This window comes from Gossypium hirsutum, chromosome A02 (genome assembly GCF_007990345.1).
Source record: "Gossypium hirsutum isolate 1008001.06 chromosome A02, Gossypium_hirsutum_v2.1, whole genome shotgun sequence".
NCBI classification, from domain to species: Eukaryota; Viridiplantae; Streptophyta; class Magnoliopsida; order Malvales; family Malvaceae; genus Gossypium; species Gossypium hirsutum.
Genome location: NC_053425.1, coordinates 54,057,244 through 54,078,281, shown reverse-complemented (window position 1 = coordinate 54,078,281; position 21,038 = coordinate 54,057,244).

Genomic DNA, 21,038 nt, shown 5'->3' with positions numbered 1-21,038 from the left:
TTGGATCCGAAGGGAGCTTGGTACTTAAGCAGTCCGACGGACTCATCTCCTCTTCCTCCTAGTTTCCTACCTGGTGCACAGCTTCTATTCACCTTAACCTGCTTTAAAAAGTATCTTTTACAACCCCAACTAAGTTTTCCAAACTAAGTAAAACGGAACGTTTTGAACTCATCGATGTGGCGCACCGGATCCGGTCATAACGTCTAGGCCGGGTTTGGGGTGTTAAATTTAGTGGTATCAGAGCCAGGTTGCAATAACTCGGCTGTGGATTGGGTTTACAATAACAAAGTTTTTGAAAAAAAAAGTTTTTTGGAGACTGTAAAACTCTATTTTCAAAATCTGAAACAGTGAGTGCCATTCCGAATCTCCGGCCCAAGTTTGTAAGTATTTTGAACTTTTTTCTGAATATATATTATCTGTTTGTACTGAAACTTTACTAGAATAGTTTAGATAGGATGCTACTGAAACCCTAGAAAAGCTTGCTAAAAGACTGAAACTGTAGTTAGACGTCGATTTTACGAAAACCATCTCTGAATTACTATTTGAATCATAAAACATCTGTAATAATCACTGGAATGCTAAAATTAATGCATAAAATTCGTAATCAGATTATACGATATGAGTATGCGAGCAGCTTGAGGTAGAGGCCGTGGACGAGGCCGAGGAAGAACTCGAGCGGGATCTTCGTCTTCAGGACATATGCCAGCGGCAGAAGCACCGGTACCTTCGGCAACAGAAGTGGAATCTCATGATCATGGTGCCGGGGATGACGCCCTGTCGCAGGAAATGCTTCGAGTTCTGGAAAAGGTTACCGGGGTAAGTTCGGGCAACGAAATTCGAGGGTCGATTTCTGAACTACTCCGGGCTAATGGAGCGGAGATCTGGAGTAGCCCCGAATGTCGCGAAATATTGGTTGGAGGCCACGGAACGAATTATGGATGACTTGGACTGTTCTGTGGAGCAGAAGCTGAAGGGGGCCGTATCGTTGCTGCGAGATGAGGCTTATCAGTGGTGGCTCACTGTGAGGGATGGAAGCCCAGCTGATACGGTTACTTGGGAGCTGTTTAAGACAGCCTTCAAAGGAAACTACGTCGGGGCAAGTTATGTGGACGCCCGTAGGAAAGAATTCCTGAATCTGGTCCAAGGAGGCAAAACTGTCGCGAGTACGAGGCTGAATTTCTGAGGCTAAGTAGGTATGCTGTGGGAATAGTTGCTACGGAGTATGAGCGTAGCGTTCACTTTGAGGATGGACTCAGAGATGACCTTAATGTGCTGATTGCTCCGCAGAGGGAGCGTGACTTCGCGGTTTTGGTGGAAAAAGCTAAGATCGCTGAGGAGGTAAAGCGTACTGAGAGGCAGAATCGTGAGAAAGATCGGAACCATTTTCGGAGGGATTCTGGACCTTCGGGTGGAGCAAACAAGAATGCCAAAAGGGTGAGAGTGGAGGAGCTAGTTCGAGCCGTTCCGATGAATGTGGTTAAACCGCCAATCTGTGGGGACTGTGGTAAGGTACACCTGGGTGAGTGTAGGAAACGTTCTGGTGCTTGTTTCCGATGCGGATCTATGGAGCACAGAGTTAAGGACTGTCCACAGAGAGCTGATCAGGCTCAGGTTGCTGTACAGAGGGTTGTTCAACCCATGAGAGATGGACCACAACCACCGAGAGGACGTGGACAAGGTAGGGGCGAAAATGGGAATGGAAATGGTCGAGGTCGAGGAGCGCCTGGCAGGGGAGCCAAAAATGCTGAGGCACGACAGCCAGTGTTGGTATATGCAGCTCGTCGTCGAGAGGAGGGCGACGCACCTGATGTCATAACTGGTACGTTCTTAGTTTCTAATATGCCGTATACTGCCTTGATGGATATTGGACCTACTCATTCTTATGTTGCGTGTGCCATATCTGGGTCTTTGGGAGTGCATTCTGAGGAGATAGTGAGTGGGGTATCTGTGCTAAGTCCCTTGGGTCAATCGGTTAGGGTAGACAAGCTGTATAAGGATGTACCCTTAGAAACTCAAGGTAGGATCTTTCCTGGCGATCTAATGGAGTTGCCATTTGGAGAGTTTGATCTCATTCTGAGAATGGACTGACTTGTTAAGCATAAGGCGACTCTGGACTGTACTGCTAAGCAAATGGTGCTAAGGACCACGGAAGGGGATGAGGTTATGGTGATAGGTGATAGGTGAACGAAGGGACTATTTGTCTAATGTGATATCGGCATTGAGGGCTGAAAAGTGGATTCGAAAAGGGTGTGAGGCCTATTTGGCATTTGTAAGTCAAATAGATGTAGAGGGGCTGACAGTGGATAAGGTTAGAACTGTAAAAGAGTTCCAAGATGTCTTTCCGAAGGAGCTTCCGGGATTGCCTCCAAATTGGGAAGTCGAATTTGGAATCGACCTCTTGCCTGGGACAGCACCAGTGTCCATTGCACCATATAGGATGGCACCAAAGAAGTTAGTGGAGTTAAAGGTGCAAATTCAAGAATTGTTGGATAGGGGCTTTATTAGGCCAAGTGTGTCTCCATGGGGAGCACCGGTGCTATTCGTGAAGAAGAAGGATGGGACGATGCGCATGTGCATTGACTATCGCTAGTTGAACAAACTGACGATTAAGAATAAGTACCCTCTGCCAAGGATTGACGATCTGTTCGACCAGCTTAAAGGAGCTTCTGTATTTTCCAAGATCGATCTTCGATCTGGGTATCATCAGTTAAGGGTCAAGGAGGCAGATATTCATAAGACAGCATTCAAGACTCGTTATGGTCATTATGAGTTTCTGGTTATGCCATTTGGACTAACAAACGCTCCTGCAGCGTTTATGAATCTGATGAATCGTGTGTTCCAACCATTTCTGGATCGGTTCGTGGTTGTCTTTATTGACGATATTCTGGTATATTCTGAGACCGAAGCAAAACATGATGAGCATCTCCGCACTGTGTTACAAGTGTTAAGGGAGAAGGAACTTTATGCGAAGTTCAGCAAGTGTGAGTTATGGTTGAGGGAGGTAACTTTTTGGGGCATGTGGTCTCTGCAGAGGGGATTACAGTGGATCCTCGAAAGATTGAAGCAATTTTGGAATGGAAGCCACCTAGGTCGGTTTCAGAAATTCGAAGTTTCCTAGGATTGGCAGGTTACTACAGAAGGTTTGTGGAAGGTTTTTCTGTGATGGCAGCACCTCTCACAAAACTTATAAGGAAAGGAGTACCGTTTGTTTGGACGGAGAAGCAGCAAGAAGCTTTTGAGAGGTTGAAGAAAGTTATGACTGAAGCACCTGTGTTAATTCAACCAGAGTCTGGAAAAGATTTTACTGTGTACAGTGATGCATCACACGTAGGTTTGGGTTGTGTGTTGATGCAAGAGGGTAAGGTGGTTGCTTATGCATCTCGACAACTTAAGCCTCACGAAGGGAACTATCCTACTCATGATTTGGAGTTAGCAGCAGTGATCTTTGCGCTTAAAATCTGGAGACATTACTTGTATGGAGAAAGGTGTATTATATACACAGATCATAAGAGTCTCAAGTATTTGCCGACTCAGAAGGAACTGAACCTTAGGCAAAGGAGATGGATCGAGTTGCTTAAGGATTATGATTGTTCAATCGAATATCACCCAGGTACGGCTAATGTGGTAGCCGATGCTCTAAGTCGTAGAGCTGTATCTGATCTGAGAGCAATGTTTGATCGTCTAAGTCTGCATGATGATGGAAGTCTGTTGGCTAAATTGCAAGTAAGGCCAACCTGGGTGGACCAGATTAAGGAAAAGCAGTTGAAAGATGAGTCTTTGGTCCATCGTTTTCAACAAGTTAAGGAAGGGGAAACTTCTGAGTTTGGGATAAACGATGAAGAGGTTCTGTGTTTCCGAGGAAGAATTTGTGTTCCGAAGGACTCTGACTTGAGACAGTCAATTTTGAAGGAAGCTCATGGGGGACTTTGTGCCATGCATCCTGGAGGGAATAAGTTGTACCATGACTTGCGAGAACTGTATTGGTGGCCTGGACTTAAGCGAGAGGTAACTGAATTTGTGGGGAAATGTCTGACATGCCAGCAGGTGAAAGCTGAGCATCAGTTACCTTCTGAATTATTGCAGCCAGTAAAAATACCACTTTGGAAGTGGGAGAGGGTAACCATGGACTTTGTGAGTGGGCTACCCTTGACACTATCGAAGAAAGACTCGATATGGGTGATTGTGGATAGGTTGACCAAGTCGGCTCATTTTATACCTATTCGCACAGACTTTTCTCTTCAGAAGTTAGCCAAGTTGTATGTGGCGGAGATTGTGCGACTGCTTGGAGTTTCGGTTTTGATTATCTCTTATCGGGATCCTAGATTCACATCTCAATTTTGGCAAAAGTTGCATGAGGCGTTGGGAACGCGATTGAACTTTAGTACGGCTTTCCATCCCCAAACTGATGGTCAGTCGGAAAGAGTTATTCAGATTTTGGAAGACATGTTGAGGGGATGTGTTCTTGATTTCCGAGGTAGTTGGGAGGATTACTTGCCTTTGGCAGAGTTTGCATACAACAATAGTTATCAGTCGAGTATTCGAATGGCACCTTATGAAGCACTGTATGGGCAAAAGTGTCGAACACCTAGTTGTTGGACTGAACTGGGGGAGCGACAAGTTCTTGGACCTGAGTTGGTGGCAGATACTGAGGATAAGGTCAAGTTAATTAGAGATCGGTTAAAGGAAGCGTCTGATAGGCAAAAGTCGTATACAGATCTGAAGCGTAAGGAGATTGAATACTCAGTGGGCGATATGGTCTTCTTGAAGGTTTCACCTTGGAATAAGATACTAAGGTTTGGCAAGAAGGGCAAGTTGAGTCCGCGGTTCATTGGGCCTTACCGGGTTTTGAAGCGAGTAGGCCCAGTGGCTTATCAGTTGGAATTGCCTCCAGAGTTAGATAGGATTCACGATGTTTTTCACGTCTCCATGTTAAGGCGTTATCGTTCTGACCCTACTCATGTCGTGCCGGTTGCAGAAATTGAGGTGCGAACTGATTTGACCTTTGAGGAGGAGCCTGTACAAATATTGGATCGAGACGTTAAGGTTCTGAGGAGGAAATCTGTACCATTAGTGAAAGTGCTTTGGCGTAACCATGGCAGAGAAGATGCTACTTGGGAGCCAGAGGAAGCAATGCAACAACAATACCCTCATCTGTTCGGATCAGGTAAATTTCGAGGACGAAATTTCTTTAAGGAGGGTAGAGTTGTAACGCTCCAATTTTTGGGAATTCTGTAAAAGTTGTAAAATTTAAAATTCTGTGTTCTGTTTGTTATGTGTAGGATTAATCATGTTGGTGGGCCTCTAGAAGGCCCAAGCTTAGGATAAAACCCAGTAGTTTTAATTAAATTTAATTCTATAAGAGAAAGGGGTTCTGATAAATTGGGCTTTTAGGAATTATTTGTGAAAAAAGGATCACAAGGAAGCAAGTGGTAAAGTGGCATGTGACGCCACTGGGAAGGATGTAGTGGCGTGTGGAAGCTTGGGGAGGACCCAGGTTCAAGTCACAATGACAGCAAATTAAGTGATTAATTTTTATATACAGGAAAGGGAAGTGATGGAACTGAAATAAAAGTCTGTCAGGAAGAGTTTAAGAAGGTAAGGGGATTGAATAAGGATAAAGATACGGGAGGAAATCTAGGAGCTGATCAAGGAGTAAGAGGTGGCCGGCCAAGGGACTCTAGCATGGGAAATTCGGCTAGGTATTGTAGTAGTGGGAATTTCGACATTTAGGGTGTGTTGTGCCGAAATTCTGATCATCTTTTCTTCTCCTCTTTTCTTTATTTCTTTTTCTCCATCTACCTTCTCCTCTTCCTTCTCCATAGCCGAACCTTTCTATCTCTTTACTCTTCATCACATCCTTAATCTTTTTATTTTTAGCCTTATAAGCCGAACATCATAAAAAGCTGAAATCCCGAAAGCTTATTCTTTTTGTGCCGATTTCTTATAACCAAAACCACATCTCTTCCCTTCATCATTTGTGGCCGATTCACCAGCCCTCTAAAACCTTAATTTTTGACGACAAGACCATAGCAAAACCCTCTCGTTTTACCTTTCTAAACACAAGTTGCAAAAAAGCCGAAAACCCCACATTAAAAGGGACTTGGCCGAATACTGAAGTCACTGAAATATCGACTTTTGTTATCATCTGAGGGCTTAGATCTACATCGGGATCGAGTGGGAAACTCATTGGAATCAGTCACTAAGGAATCGGTGGTAAGTCTTCGCCAAAACTTAGTCTTCTTACATATTTTAGGAAAAGCCGAAATCCCTAAAAGTTAGGGAGGTTGACGATTTGGACTTGTAACCCTGAGGGGTCGTAATAACTATTTTGTTTTGGTAATAGCGTGATTTAGAGGCGGTTGATCAAGGGCTTGGACAGGTGGAACGGTCGGATCTTTGGAGTTAACCATCTTTCGGCAGTAAGGTAAAAGCAATAAGGGTTTTTGGCATGTTTGGCCGAATGTGGTAAGGGACTAGATACTCAATTGTATTTTTGATATTTGGAGTAATAGTAAGTGATTCAATTGTAGGCAGTTCGGGTGTAGATCTCGACGAGGAAATCCCGAAAATAGGTGTGTAACTGACACCCTTACATAGGCTAGATCGGCAAAAGCCGAAAAGCCGAAATGCCGAAAAGCCGGTATTTTGGGAACTTGCGAGTGTGCGAATACTCGTAAGATGTATGGGTAATTATTACTGGTAATCAAAAGTGAAAAAATTGCAGTACGCGCTATTTCGTGCGTTTTGATATTTTGGGCTTAATGGGCCAAAATTGGGTTAATGGGCCAACGGGCCCAATTCGATAAGAACGCTCGGTAAGTGTTTTTGGCTAAATGTAATAGCTACGGTATGCATGAAAACCTTAGAAATATTTAGATTTACTAGAATACCCCTATGTGTAACACCCCTAAAGTGACCCTAGTCGAAAAGTGGTTTCGGGACCACTAAACCGAGTTATAAAGATAATTAACCGTCATAGTTGATGCTCATTATATGTACATATGCATGTGTGAAAATTTCATGTTTGAATTTAACAGTAAGTGAATTTTATCAAATAGGACTTATGTGAGAAAATTTGGAAATGTGCTAGGCAAATGTAAAGTGGCCTAATAATGCATGTTGTGAAATGATGGGTTTGCATGTCAAATTACCCAAAATTAAAGCATAGTGGCCGGCCATGCTATGGGTGGAAACATGTTGCAAAATGTTGTGTTAGTGAGTTATGTTAGAAAGAATAAAAAAGGGGTTAGGATTAAAGTAATGCAAAAAGGTGGAGTGATGAAAAAAAAATGGTCTCATCCATGCCCCCCCCTTTGCCGTGAATGGAAGAAAGGAAACAAAGAAAAAAAAAAGTGTTCATCCTTGAACATCTTTGGCCGAATGTTCTAAGGAGGAAAGGAAACAAGTTGTGTTCTTTGGTTCTTCTTGGCCGGATTGAGAGGAGGAGGGAAGAAGCTAGGCATTCGGTCTTCTACTTGCTTAATTAAGGTAAGTTTTAGGTAAATTCTTTGAGATTTTATGAAATTTTAGTTGATGGATAGGTCTTTGATTGAGCCCATGTGTGAATTTTGATCCTTGTGGTGATTTGGGCATGCGGTTAAGGTAGGAAACTTAGAAGATGATTTCTATTCCTTATGTTTTATGAGTTGGGAGCTTAAATTGAAGATGAATAAGGGGAATATGTGTATAGAGGTTTTAGTAGTATGGAAATTCGGTTATGAGAGTGTGTGTGTGGTCACTTGCCGAATGTGGGTGTCAAGATTAGTAGGTTGGCTTAATTCTTGTATTAGAAATCTATTTGAGAAATTAGATAGGCTTTGAATGGTTGAAGTAATGAAATTAGAAACTCATGAACTTGATTTAAATATTTTAAATTTATGGTAGTTAAATGGAATAGAAAGGATCTATTCGGCCATGGAGGTTAAACACATTATATGCTTTGGTTGTTAATGAATATTCGGTCTTGGTATGAATCTCATTAATAAAATTTAGTTATTAGATTTGGTATAAAATACTTATTGAAATGGTGGAATTGGATGACTTACTTATGGATTTTAGTTATGAGAGTCTTTTGTAAGTAGAGCTAGAGGGTTTAAAGGGTGGTGTTTTAAAATAAACATGTATATGGACCCTATGTATGTGCCTTGTAATGTTATTGTAAACTTTTGGTTTAACTTGTGTCATATTAATTGCTAAAATACTAGCTTGTGTGGAAAATTTTGTGTATGTTTTTATGTGCCGAATGTGAGTTAAAAAAATGGAGCTCACTATGTGTATCATGGTCAACCTTTGATAACTAATATGTCTTGATTCGTAAATTGAGTTAAAAGATTATATATGTTCGATCTAGCCTAAGTTAGGCTTGACTTGTAACATAGTAATGATTGACTGAACGTATATGTGTGAGATAGTGAGGATAATTGTATTTCTTGCTTTGATTAAGTGAAGTATATGAAGTTGATATACTTAATTTACTCAATTAAGCTCAAGAGCTTAGAGGACCAAAGTTGGATAAAGGAAAGGAAAAAGTGATCGAATAGCCGCCGAAATCGTTCAACAACATCCGAGGTAAGTTTTAAGTGTTTAAACGTTGAGTAAATTCAATTATAATAGGACATGATGAGTTGATTTAATAAGATAAGATGTGGCCATGATATGTTCTAAGCTCAAATGGTAAGTTCTTAAGTGTTTGAGCTTGGGAATTTAAGGGTAATTTGAAATAGTCTGCTTCGGACAGCAGCAGTAATGTGACTTTAGAAAATCACCATAAATTCATGGACTTGAATTAGAGGCTGATTGAGACATGAAATTAAAGCTTAATGAGTCTAGTTTCTTATAAAAGAAACCGTGTAAGCAAAGGAATTTCCGATAATGAGATACTTAAAGTTGTGTGAGACAGCGCAGAATGACACTGTAATCCTCTGTTCTGTTTTTAGAAAATCATTATAAATTGTACAAAAATGGTTATAAGATAAAATTTATATGATTAGACTCCTTAATGAGTCTAGTTTCAAATGAAATCAAATACAACACATTTTGAATTCTGTAAAATGATAATTTTGATTCGTAGTGAAGAGTGGTCAGATTAGTCAAACAGTGAAACAGGGGAAACTTTAAGAAAAATCTGGTATTGATTGGCCAAACCTAAAATTCTGGAAATTTTATGGATGGAAGATATACGAGTCTATATTCAGGAAAAATTAATGGAAAGTGATTTGGAGTTTTGTAGCTCCAGTTATAAATAATTTAGTGACTATTGCTCAGGAAAAACAGCTTGTGCTGAATTTGAGATTATGTTGTGAACCTTGATAAACTTGTTTTAGTTGCTCATAAGCTATTTATTAAACCCATACTTAAATTCTAAATCGTGGTATTGTAAGTTTATGAGTATTCGAATATGAAATGATAATAAGGCCTAATGGCCGATGTGATGAACGTGAAAGTGTATATATGTGATAAGGCCTAATGGCCGATGTGATGAATGTGAAAGTGTATATATATGTGATAAGGCCTAATGGCCGATGTGATGAATGTGAAAGTGTATATACGTGATAAGGCCTAATGGCCGATGTGATGAATGTGAAAGTGTATATATGAGATAAGGCCTAATGGCGGATGTGATGAATGTGAAAGTGTATATATATGTGATAGGGCCTAATGGCCGATGTGATGAATGTGAAAGTGTATATATATGTGATAGGGCCTAATGGCCGATGTGATGAATGTGAAAGTGTATATATGTGATAAGGCCTAATGGCCGATGTGATGAATGTGAAAGTATATATATGTGACAGGGCCGAGTGGCCAACGTGATGGATGTGAAAGTGTATAAATGTGATAAGTCCCGAAGGGCATTTGTGTCAGTACTATATCTGGGTTAAAACCCCGCAGGCTTTATGCGAGAATATTATCACTGATTAATGTCCGTAAGCTTCGTGCTCGTACTATATCCGAGCTCTAAAGACCCGATGACTACGTGTGGGGATTTTGTCCGGGTAAGACCCGATAACTTCGTGTGGAGATTATGTCCGGGTAAGACTTCGTAATAAGAATTGCTTATAAATATATTCAATGCGAAAGGTTAAACAGGTATGTACTCCAAGTTTATATGTGAGCTTGATTTGCACTAAATCATAAGGTAGTTATGTGATGCATACGAAAGCAATCTATGAGATGTGCGTATTCGATAAAGGGATGGTATGCCCGAAGGAAGAGTGAAATAAAAATACGAACAACTATGTTATAATTTGATTGTTATCTGTTGACACTGCTTAAAACTTACTAAGCATTGTAATGCTTACTCCGTTTACTCTGTTTCCTCTGTTTTATAGATCTCATTGCGAAGCTACAGGCTCGGGGATCGTCAGCAACTAGTCACACTATCACTATCCACTGTTTGGTACTGCTATGTTTTGGATTATCTTATGGCATGTATAAAATAGACTAGTGGCGGAGGAATATTTTGGTTAATGTATATAGCCATGCGAAAATGGCTTATATATGTTTGAGCATAATGTTATAATCATTTGGTATGGAATGGTTAATCACTATCATAATTTGTGCTATTTATGCTAAAAGGGCTAGTTGAATCATGGAAACTATGAAGTAGGTAAAGTCTACCTTAAAGGCAGATGCTGGCAGCAGCAGTGATGTAGATTTGGAAAATCACTAAAAATAGTAGGATTGGAATTAAATAATGAATAAATTATGTAAACGAACCTTAATGAATCTATTTTCATAGGAAAGTAACGAAATGATGATATGGACAGTATGTTAAGAGATATTCAGGTTCTCGTGAGACAGGGCCAGAACGGGTTCTGGACTCCCTGTTCCGAATTTGGAAATTCATTACAAATTAACCAGAGATAATTAGGAGTCATGACATATATGTATAGATTCCTCTCTGAGTCTAGTTTCTATAGAAACAAACGGCATCAGTATTGAAGCTCTGTGCAGGGAGATATCCAAGTCGTAATGCGCAAAGGTCAGTGTAGTCGATCCCTGTAACATGGGAGACTTTGACTAATAAACTGTATTAATTGGCCTCACCAAAAATTATAGAAAAAATATGTAGATGGGCATATGAGTCTAGTTTCAGGGAAAAATCACGAAACTGATTTTCGAGTTGTGAAACTCAAGATATGATTTTTAAGGTGACAGTGATGCATTTAGCCGACTGCCTGGAAAAATTTTAAAATGTACTGCAATAGTAAGCGAACTTAGTCTGTGAACCCCTCGTGTCCGACTCCGGCAACGGTCTCGGGTACGGGGTGTTACAATTTTATTGGTATCAGAGCTACGGTTTAGTCGATTCTAGGACTAACGTAGCACGCGTGAGTCTATTTATACATGCCATAAAGTGATAAAATGATAGTGTGATGATTTTTGGCTATTAAAAATGTGTTTGTTGTATTGCAATGAATCTTGATCCCGATCGAGCTGTAGCAAGCTTCTGACTATGAGAATTTGCGATATAACTTCACTTAGATATGCCTAAATTATTAAGTTGATCAGGTACGTATCATGTACTCGTATTTGAATTTCGATTTGGATTGAATTATAAGGGTATAAGTGATGCAATTTTGAAAGAGTGTTATGACTATAAATGTGATTTTTGTATGTGGCTATGGAACTGGAAGTTGAATGGTCGATAAGCATGTTGTGTTTGTATTCAAGTATTGTAAATGATATACTAATGTGTATTGCTATATGTGTATATGTATGTAGAGACGAAATTGTCGAATGTAAAAAGGCAGTGAAGCGTATAGAGTGGTTGGTTTTCAGCACTAAGTGTGCGGGCAATAAGTGTTCACGGTTGTGAGATTGGCACTAAGTGTGCGGGCAATAAGTGTTCACGGTTGTGAGATTGGCACTAAGTGTGCGGGCTTGAAATGCATGGCACTAAGTGTGCGAGTTTAAAGTACATGGCACTAAGTGTGCGTGGTTGATTATTAAGCACTATGTGTGCGAACCCACTATATATATATATATTTTCTATCAATTATTTATATTAAGGGTGCGACCTTACCGAGTCAATTTCGGACAGCGGAAAGGGGTAAGTCCTTGAGTAATAGAGCTTAAATTATGATTTGATTAGATCATGTTTTAAGCAAATCAAAATCATGCTCTTTGTGTGTGGCTATTGAGCCGAAATTGCAAGAATGATAAGTGTCTTGTGTTTGAGTTTTGCTAATGAAAATGAAATACGAATGTGTCATGATTTATTGTTAAATGTGCATGGTTATTCGAATGATGTCCGGGCTAAGTCCCGAAGGCTTTGTGCTAAGTGACCATATCCGGACTAAGATCCGAAGGCATTTGTGCGAGATACTAATTCCGGGCTAAGCCCGAAGGCATTGGTGCGAGTTACTAAATCCGGGCTAAGTCCCGAAGAGCATTCATGCTAGTGATGTATCCGGGCTAAGTCCCGAAGAGCATTCATGCTAGTGATGTATCCGGGCTAAGTTCCGAAGAGCATTCGTGCTGGTGTTATATCCGGGCTAGGTCCCGAAGAGCAATCATGCTGGTGACGTGTATTCGGGCCTTCGTGCCTAGTAGGCTTCGTGCCGGTAATTTGAGCAAAGTTTAAGTATTCATTACTATTCGAATTCAAATTTAAATGAGATGATATGTTTAAAAGTGTACATACATGATGTTTATAGACTTGGTTAAGTCATATCAATGTGTATTAACGAATGAATAAGAGCACTATGTATGTGAATAATTAGAGGCACTGTGTGTGTGCGAATTCCTTTAACCGAGCACTATGAGTGCGAGATCGGTCAGTGGGCACTAAGTGTGTGAAGTGGAATTCATGTAAGACCTCGTTTGGGACGAAGGCATTGATTTGAGATAGTGTGTAAGACCATGTCTGGGACATGGCATCGGCTCGATATGTGAGAATATGTAAGACCATATCTAGGATATGGCATTGTAAGAGCTATATGTGCTATTGCTGAATGGACACTATTTTGTTAATCTTGTTCAAGAAATTATTTTGATTAAGTTTCGACATTCGAAAGTTTGAAAGAATTTTGATGAATGTTAATAATTTTGGATATACGAGTTATGCGCTAGAATAAATCTCATGCCAGTGTATTATATTAGGCTTTATGCCTATTCGACTGTATACGGGTAACGTTAACTATGATTGAATGTGCTAAATGAACTAAATGTTCAGGTACGTGGAAGTTGACTTTTCTTTTGGAAATGAGTTTAGTTGAATATTGAGATGTGATAAAGTTATAAAGGATATTTATTGGGATGTTTGAGTATATGTGTACTTTCGGTTAGGTTACAGCTTATTCATGAATGAAAATGTGGGTTACAAATATGTGGGTTGAATAGATGTGAATTATACATGTTAATATGTGCATACTTGTAGAAATGTTTATGTATTTGTTTTAAGATAAGAAAATGATTTTATGGATCGATGCGAAATCAGTAATGAATTACAATTGCTATCGATGAGCTAATGTTTATATGGATATAATTCAATAAGAGGACGTTATCCTAAACTATGCATCGGTAGAAATTTTCGAGGACGAAAATCCCTAAAGGGGGAAGAGTTGTAACACCCCTAAAGGGACCCTAGTCGGAAAGTGGTTTCGGGACCACTAAACCGAGTTATAAAGATAATTAACCGTCATAGTTGATGCTCATTATATGTACATATGCATGTGTGAAAATTTCATGTTTGAATTTTGTTAATAGTAAGTGAATTTTATCAAATAGGACTTATGTGAGAAAATTTGGAAATGTGCTAGGCAAATGTAAAGTGGCCTAATAATGCATGTTGTGAAATGATGGGTTTGCATGTCAAATTACCCAAAATTAAAGCATAGTGGCCGGCCATGCTATGGGTGGAAACATGTTGCAAACATGTTGTGTTAGTGAGTTATGTTAGAAAGAATAAAAAAAAGGGGTTAGGATTAAAGTAATGCAAAAAGGTGGAGTGATGAAAAACAAAATGGTCTCATCCATGCCCCCCACTTTGCCGTGAATGGAAGAAAGGAAACAAAGAAAAAAAAAGTGTTCATCCTTGAACATCTTTGGCCGAATGTTCTAAGGAGGAAAGGAAACAAGTTGTGTTCTTTGGTTCTTCTTGGCCGGATTGAGAGGAGGAGGGAAGAAGCTAGGCATTCGGTCTTCTACTTGCTTAATTAAGGTAAGTTTTAGGTAAATTCTTTGAGATTTTATGAAATTTTAGTTGATGGATTGGTCTTTGATTGAGCCCATGTGTGAATTTTGATCCTTGTGGTGATTTGGGCATGCGGTTAAGGTAGGAAACTTAGAAGATGATTTCTATTCCTTATGTTTTATGAGTTGGGAGCTTAAATTGAAGATGAATAAGGGGAATATGTGTATAGAGGTTTTAGTAGTATGGAAATTCGGTTATGAGAGTGTGTGTGTGGTCACTTGCCGAATGTGGGTGTCAAGATTAGTAGGTTGGCTTAATTCTTGTATTAGAAATCTATTTGAGAAATTAGATAGGCTTTGAATGGTTGAAGTAATGAAATTAGAAACTCATGAACTTGATTTAAATATTTTAAATTTATGGTAGTTAAATGGAATAGAAAGGATCTATTTGGCCATGGAGGTTAAACACATTATATGCTTTGGTTGTTAATGAATATTCGGTCTTGGTATGAATCTCATTAATAACATTTAGTTATTAGATTTGGTATAAAATACTTATTGAAATGGTGGAATTGGATGACTTACTTATGGATTTTAGTTATGAGAGTCTTTTGTAAGTAGAGCTAGAGGGTTTAAAGGGTGGTGTTTTAAAATAAACATGTATATGGACCCTATGTATGTGCCTTGTAATGTTATTGTAAACTTTTGGTTTAACTTGTGTCATATTAATTGCTAAAATACTAGCTTGTGTGGAAAATTTTGTGTATGTTTTTATGTGCCGAATGTGAGTTAAAAAATGGAGCTCACTATGTGTATCATGGTCAACCTTTGATAACTAATATGTCTTGATTCGTAAATTGAGTTAAAAGATTATATATGTTCGATCTAGCCTAAGTTAGGCTTGACTTGTAACATAGTAATGATTGACTGAACGTATATGTGTGAGATAGTGAGGATAATTGTATTTCTTGCTTTGATTAAGTGAAGTATATGAAGTTGATATACTTAATTTACTCAATTAAGCTCAAGAGCTTAGAGGACCAAAGTTGGATAAAGGAAAGGAAAAAGTGATCGAATAGCCGCCGAAATCGTTCAACAACATCCGAGGTAAGTTTTAAGTGTTTAAACGTTGAGTAAATTCAATTATAATAGGACATGATGAGTTGATTTAATAAGATAAGATGTGGCCATGATATGTTCTAAGCTCAAATGGTAAGTTCTTAAGTGTTTGAGCTTGGGAATTTAAGGGTAATTTGAAATAGTCTGCTTCGGACAGCAGCAGTAATGTGACTTTAGAAAATCACCATAAATTCATGGACTTGAATTAGAGGCTGATTGAGACATGAAATTAAAGCTTAATGAGTCTAGTTTCTTATAAAAGAAACCGTGTAAGCAAAGGAATTTCCGATAATGAGATACTTAAAGTTGTGTGAGACAGCGCAGAATGACACTGTAATCCTCTGTTCTGTTTTTAGAAAATCATTATAAATTGTACAAAAATGGTTATAAGATAAAATTTATATGCTTAGACTCCTTAATGAGTCTAGTTTCAAATGAAATCAAATACAACACATTTTGAATTCTGTAAAATGAGAAATTTGATTCGTAGTGAAGAGTGGTCAGATTAGTCAAACAGTGAAACAGGGGAAACTTTAAGAAAAATCTGGTATTGATTGGCCAAACCTAAAATTCTGGAAATTTTATGGATGGAAGATATACGAGTCTATATTCAGGAAAAATTAACGGAAAGTGATTTGGAGTTTTGTAGCTCCAGTTATAAATAATTTAGTGACTATTGCTCAGGAAAAACAGGTTGTGCTGAATTTGAGATTATGTTGTGAACCTTGATAAACTTGTTTTAGTTGCTCATAAGCTATTGATTAAACCCATACTTAAATTCTAAATCGTGGTATTGTAAGTTTATGAGTATTCAAATATGAAATGATAGTAAGGCCTAATGGCCGATGTGATGAACGTGAAAGTGTATATATGTGATAAGGCCTAATGGCCGATGTGATGAATGTGAAAGTGTATATATATGTGATAAGGCCTAATGGCCGATGTCATGAATGTGAATGTGTATATATATGTGATAAGGCCTAATGGCGGATGTGATGAATGTGAAAGTGTATATACGTGATAAGGCCTAATTGCCGATGTGATGAATGTGAAAGTGTATATATGAGATAAGGCCTAATGGCCGATGTGATGAATGTGAAAGTGTATATATATGTGATAGGGCCTAATGGCCGATGTGATGAATGTGAAAGTGTATATATATGTGATAGGGCCTAATGGCCGATGTGATGAATGTGAAAGTGTATATATGTGATAAGGCCTAATGGCCGATGTGATGAATGTGAAAGTATATATATGTGACAGGGCCGAGTGGCCAACGTGATGGATGTGAAAGTGTATAAATGTGATAAGTCCCGAAGGGCATTTGTGTCAGTACTATATCCGGGTTAAAACCCCGCAAGCTTTATGCGAGAATATTATCACTGATTAATGTCCGTAAGCTTCGTGCTCGTACTATATCCGAGCTCTAAAGACCCGATGACTACGTGTGGGGATTTTGTCCGGGTAAGACCCGATAACTTCGTGTGGAGATTATGTCCGGGTAAGACTTCGTAATAAGAATTGCTTATAAATATATTCAATGCGAAAGGTTAAACAGGTATGTACTCCAAGTTTATATGTGAGCTTGATTTGCACTAAATCATAAGGTAGTTATGTGATGCATACGAGAGCAATCTATGAGATGTGCGTATTCGGTAAAGGGATGGTATGCCCGAAGGAAGAGTGAAATAAAAATACGAACAACTATGTTATAATTTGATTGTTATCTGTTGACACTGCTTAAAACTTACTAAGCATTGTAATGCTTACTCCGTTTACTCTATTTCCTCTGTTTTATAGATCTCATTGCGAAGCTACAGGCTCGGGGATCGTCAGCAACTAGTCACACTATCACTATCCACTGTTTGGTACTGCTATGTTTTGGATTATCTTATGGCATGTATAAAATAGACTAGTGGCGGAGGAATATTTTGGTTAATGTATATAGCCATGCGAAAATGGCTTATATATGTTTGAGCATAATGTTATAATCATTTGGTATGGAATGGTTAATCACTATCATAATTTGTGCTATTTATGCTAAAAGGGCTAGTTGAATCATGGAAACTATGAAGTAGGTAAAGTCTACCTTAAAGGCAGATGCTGGCAGCAGCAGTGATGTAGATTTGGAAAATCACTAAAAATATTAGGATTGGAATTAAATAATGAATAAATTATGTAAACGAACCTTAATGAATCTATTTTTATAGGAAAGTAACGAAACGATCATATGGACAGTATGTTAAGAGATATTCAGGTTCTCGTGAGACACGGCCAGAACGGGTTCTGGACTCCCTGTTCCGAATTTGGAAATTCATTACAAATTAACCAGAGATAATTAGGAGTCATGACATATATGTATAGATTCCTCTCTGAGTCTAGTTTCTATAGAAACAAACGGCATCAGTATTGAAGCTCTGTGCAGGGAGATATCCAAGTCGTAATGCGCAAAGGTCAGTGTAGTCGATCCCTGTAACATGGGAGACTTTGACTAATAAACTGATTTAGGCTATGGTTGGGTTGAATTACACACTGAGTTTTCCAAAACTCACCCCATATTTTCATCCTCGCAGGTAATCCTCAACCATAGTGGGCTTGGAGCTGTGAGGGATTTGGACTGGCCACATGTTTCTACGAACCTGGTTTCTTTCTAGTGAACCGGACATCCTTTTAATTTCATCTATGGTTTTGGGTTTTAAGTGTAATAAGGCCTTTTAATTATTTTTATGGTTTTGTTTTACTTTTATTATTTTATTTTACTATGATGAAAAAAAACTATGATGACTAAGGAAAATGAGTTAGCTTTAGGACGCGTTTTCAAAAACATTAAGGGATTTCAAAATAACACGATTACAAGTAAGACTTTCGCTAAGCAAACGTTTTCAAACTTAATCATTTTCTTAAGATAGACATAGCCAGACGGTTTTCTCAAAATTATACAAGTCGTTAAGGTGTGGCAATGGTGGTGTGCATGTCTAGGATTGGATCCGAAGGGAGCTTGGTACTTAAGCAGTCCGACGGACTCACCTCCTCTTCCTCCTAGTTTCCTACCTGGTGCACAGCTTCTATTCACCTTAACCTGCTTTAAAAAGTATCTTTTACAACCCCAACTAAGTTTTCCAAACTAAGTAAAACGGAACGTTTTGAACGCATCGATGTGGCGCACCGGATCCGGTCATAACGTCTAGGCCAGGTTTGGGGTGTTACATCCTTCACTCCTCGAGAAACTCGATTTATCAGAAATCAGCTATCAAACCAAACAAAGATGAAGAGAGTAAGGGATGAAGTATTTGACTTGGGTACCAAATAAAAAAAGAGGGTAAGGGAAACGATTTGAGAGAGAAAGAGAGAAACAGTACTCGACAAAACAATAGACCAAAAGGGGAAAGGGAGAAGAGCAACGCCTGAAGAAAAGTGCAACACACAATAACTTGTAACACCCCCTACACGTATCCATTGCCGGAATAGGTACGAGGAATTACCGGAGTTTACTGAATATTTTCAGATAATTCTGAGTCATTTATTATTCATATTTTGAAAATAATCATAACGTCTCTCTATTGGGCCCTCGAAGCCCCAAACATACATTAAAAATCAACCAGAACTAAATTGGGATCATAAAAAAATTTCGTAAAATCTTAAATTTTATTTTCATCTAAGTACTTACCATTTCAATACTTCTTACCATTTCAATACTTCTTATAATTAAACATGTTACCATTCAATCAATAGCTCGACACTTGTGTAAACGTCAAACAACATCATTGTTAGTATACTTGCATATATTTCATATAAATTCAACATTTATATACTTATTTTCTCGACATGTTACACTTGAGTTTAATAATTGTCTTTACTTACATAATTTCCTTGTATCAACATATCAAAGATAATCATATATGTACATGTCATGAAACATATCATTCTCTTACCGTTTCTTCATAAGTATATATCAATCATTTCGTTATATCAATATTTCATGCACCATCATTTCCATATATTTTATGTATATTTATTCTGGTAAAGTTTATATCAAACTTAACATAAATTATATTCTATGTACTTATTCTTATTTTGTTTATCTATCTTCATAATTATTTCATACAACTATTTTGTACATATATTTCCATATGACCAGTTCTTGTAAATATTTCACACAACTATTTCATATAACCATTCGTCATCTGATACATATTACCTGAATATCAATTGTTCAATAGATGTCATCGTGTCTCCCATCCACGGTCTTATTTATCTTTGACATGATGCCATAGTGTCTTTCAACTATGGCCTTACTCATTTTCTGTCATGTTGCCATGGTATCTTTCAACCATGGTCTTATTCATTTCATGTCACGCTGCTATGGTATCTTTCAACCAAGGTCTTATTCATTTCCTGTCATGTTGCCATGGTATCTTTCAACCATGGTCTTACACATTTCATATCAGGTTGCCATGGCATCTTTCAACCATGGTCTTACACATTTCATATCAGGTTGCCATGGTATCTTTCAACCATGGTCTTACACATTTCATATCAGGTTGTCATAGTATCTTTCAACCATGGTTTTACACATTTCATATCAGAGAGCACACTCCCGCGAACCTCATCCTTACAGTGGGATTACCAGTCCAGGCTAAATCCCCTGTAATATAAACTCATAGAGTATTGACGGGATTACCAGTCCAGGCTAAATCCCCTACAATGACAATTACTCTATGAGCTTGGATCTGAATTACCAGTCCAGGCTAAATTCAGACACTAATTTGGATTACCCGTCCGGGCTAAATCCATTTACACGTATTCTTCGGGAGGGCTATATCAGGATAGGATCACCCGTCTGGGCTAGATCCTTTTTACCCTCAATTCCTTTTTAGAGATCCATCGAAATTTCCTTTTATTCAACCGGGATTTCTTCCCCTTTTTATCAAATATATCAATGTTCCATCAATTTTCATACAATGAACATTCAAATTACTTTCACATCAATAACATACATTTCAAGCATTTAATAATATAATTCAAGTTACACGAACTTACCTCATTGCTTGTTTGTGTTTATAATTTCATTTATTCGATATCTTTTCTTTTCTACGATCAAGTCTCATATTTGAGTCGTCCGGAACTTTATAAATAAATTTGATCATCATTTTCATTCATTTCATATTCTAATGCATTTAATTAACGCTCTAGGCAAAATTACCATTTTGCCCCTAAACTTTTAATTAATGACGATTTCATCCTTAGGGTCAGGGAAAATAAAATTCTTCCAATTTAATCCTTATTTCCAGCTATTATTCTCATATGTATTGATAACAGTTCATGAATTCTCTAAAATATCAGAATTTTCCATAATTTCAACACTTTTCAATTTAATCCCTAAAACATGTTTTCCCCCGATCTTGAACTAAATTAATAATTTCATTCAATTTTTTAATTTAAATAATAAAATAATCCATTTCATGCAATTTGGTCATTTCTGACATTTTTACAAAATTGCCCATAAAGTTTTACTTTTATTCAATTTAGTCCCTTAGCCTAAAATATACAAATTTGCCATGCTAGATGAATATTCATACATATTTTTCCTCCTCCTCCTCTCCATTCCACATCCTTAATGCAGATAATACACTTGTAAGTAACATTATCCATAATTTTTATTATTTACTTTTATGAATATTCAAGCTGTCTATTTGCATCATAGTCACTAAATTGTTTATATCTAGAGATATAGAACTCAAAATTAAGATCAGCTAATTTTACCTGAAATTAGACTCATA